The sequence below is a fragment of the Eupeodes corollae genome, chromosome 1 (genome assembly GCF_945859685.1).
Source record: "Eupeodes corollae chromosome 1, idEupCoro1.1, whole genome shotgun sequence".
Taxonomy (NCBI): domain Eukaryota; kingdom Metazoa; phylum Arthropoda; class Insecta; order Diptera; family Syrphidae; genus Eupeodes; species Eupeodes corollae.
In genome coordinates, this window is record NC_079147.1 from 155710556 (window position 1) to 155713292 (window position 2737).

The 2737-nt window shown below is 32.9% G+C and overlaps 1 long non-coding RNA gene across 1 annotated transcript; it reads left to right on the forward strand.

Moving 5' to 3' along the window:
• Positions 1 to 987: 987 nt before the first annotated feature.
• LOC129942681 (uncharacterized) lies at positions 988 to 1927 on the forward strand. Its single transcript, XR_008781077.1, has 2 exons — positions 988 to 1106; positions 1162 to 1927. It is a non-coding gene; the product is annotated as an uncharacterized LOC129942681 (long non-coding RNA).
• Positions 1928 to 2737: the final 810 nt, after the last annotated feature.

Consider the following 2737-nt stretch of genomic DNA (forward strand, 5'->3'; position numbering starts at 1 on the left):
TTTCTGCATCTTTCTGCCTTATTATCTGTATAACAAAATTTATTTGAAGTCGATATCTCTTCTGGTTCTTGAGCTATGGACAACGAAAAAAACGTCGCGAACGTACGGACGTACGGACGTACGGACGTACGGACGTACAAACGTACGTACACACGCACGCACAGACATCTTTCTAAAAATCTTTTATTTCGACTCTAGGGACCTTGAAACGTCGAGAAATGTCAAAATTTTCAATTTGACAAATCGGACCCATTACAATAACTTCCTATGGGAAGTTAATAAAGCTATATAAAGGAAAAAGCTTTGGACGAACTAGTTGAATACACAAAAATTTTTTTTCGTTAAGTATGCTTACAAGTATTTTTCATTTCCTGCATGAACTGTCCTAGGATGAGTTGTGTCTTGGGATGAATCACGAGGTTTTTTAACTTCCCATAGGAAGTTATTGTAATGGGTCCGATTTGTCAAATTGAAAATTTTGACATTTCTCGACGCTTCAAGGTCCCTAGAGTCGAAATAAAAGATTTTTAGAAAGATGCCTGTGCGTGCGTGCGTACGTACGTTCGTACGTCCGTACGTCCGTACGTTCGCGACGTTTTTTTCATTGTCCATAGCTCAAGAACCAGAAGAGATATCGATTTCAAATTAATTTTGTTGTACAGATAATAAGGCAGAAAAATGCAGAAAGGGCTCTCAAGAAAATTGTGTGGGTGGTTTTTTTATATAGCAGTTTGAAAAAAGGTGAAAATTTTGGTTAACCCTAAATATCTTACGAACCAAAAACGCTAGAGACTTGGGGCCCTATTATGACTCGCGAGTCGTATGAAAGGCGAACTTCGACGTTCGCTTTTGAAAACAATATTACCAACTTTAAGAAGTGAAATATGTCATGACTCGGTGAAACGTCAAAGACTGAAAATTATTGTTGATGATATATTGTTTACAATTTGGAAAAAAGTAAAATAAATAAAACAAAATATGATAAGTAGTGTTGATATATTTTTTGAAGATGAAGATGAAAACGAAAGACCGGAGAAAGTATTGGTGTGTAGATTACGAAGAAGTTTAAGGGACAACTCCAACCCACTTCAACTTCCAGATAATTTGTAAGAATAAAATCGTGAATTCTATTTCAGTTTAATTAAATTGTTCTTTTTATAGGTTTGTGTCATATTTTCGCGTTAATAAGCATGCATTTGGTTATATTTTAAACATCATTACACCACGATTTAAAACTACTCAAAGTTCTGCAATTCCACCATATATAAAACTTGCATGTGCGTTGCGTTTTCTAGGCAGTGGAAGCTACCAAAATGGTGTGGGAAGTGACTTTGAGCTGGGTCTCGCGCATTCACAGTTTCAGTAGTTCTAAGTGAAGTGCTTGATTTACTTGAAGTGAAAATTTGTCCTGTGTGGATAAAGGCAGACATGTCTACCTCTGAAAAACAAGAAGCAAGAAATTACTTTTTTGAAAGGCCAGATTACCCGGAATAGTGGGCTGTGTAGATGGGACTCACATTGGAATAATCGCTCCTGTTCAGCTACAACATCAATTTTTAAACAGAAAAGGATTTTATAGTTTGAATGTTAGTGGTGGTTAGTTAGATACATAGAGATTGATTCTTATTATTTCACTCAAACTTTTTTCATTTCATGGCCTGTGACAATAATGGAATTATAAGATTTATTGATTCCAGATATCCAGGTTCAACACATGACTCTTTTGTGTGGAATCATAGTGAATTAAAGGATCTTTTGGAAAGCTGGTGGTTGAATGGAGAGCGGTCAAGATATCTAGGTGTGAATATATTCCAATCGTAGGTAAAGAAGTAAATGGGCTATTTTTAAGAACAATTTTTTTTTTTCAAAAATACTAGGCTTGGTTTTTTTTTGAAGATCCGAAAGATCCTATACCTTTCACATTTTCGGGGTTTGTCTCCATAATTTCAACGAGCTTTGAAAATTGGTTGGAGTTGGTTCTTTTTATGCTAGGTATACAAATAAAATTCTATATTATTTTTGCAATTGTTAAGCATTCATTAATTTTAAGCATTCATTACCTTTTTCTATTTCCAGTGCAACTCATTTTGCTTTATTTTCCAAAATTATTCTCAAAACAAAATAAAAAAAACAAACAACCACCGATTTCAAATTTAACAGTAAATTTCTTCAAGTCACGAAGAATTACAGTTCGACCGATTCTGACAGATAAAAGCGAACGTTCGCTAGTGGTAATAGAGCGAGATTTCAATTCGCTATTTTTTTGACATTTTAGGCGAATATCAACTAGGCGATTCGCAAACGGTAATACCAAATAGTCACATTTATTAAATTTTTCTTGCGACTCGCAAGTCATAATAGGGCCCTTGAATTAAACTTTATATAATAAACTGTAATGTGATATCAAACAAGTATATTTTTTGGAAAAATTCCATTTAACGGTTTTTTTATAAATCAAAAAAACTGAAAAAAAAATTTGTCACATCCAAAATTTTAAGACTTAAGTATGATTTCATCTCCAAAATAATTTTGTGCAACGAAGAATAGTGTTTTTGACATCTGATAAAATTTTGAAAAAAAGTCGAATTGAAAGTTTTTTTTACAAAAAATTAAAAACCGACAAAAATTAACAAAAGTTGGTAAAAAATGATTTTCGACTTAAACATCTTTTCAAAAATTTGAGATTATAGTTTCTTATTAATTTTTACTTATAAAAAATATTGTTTCCAACACTATG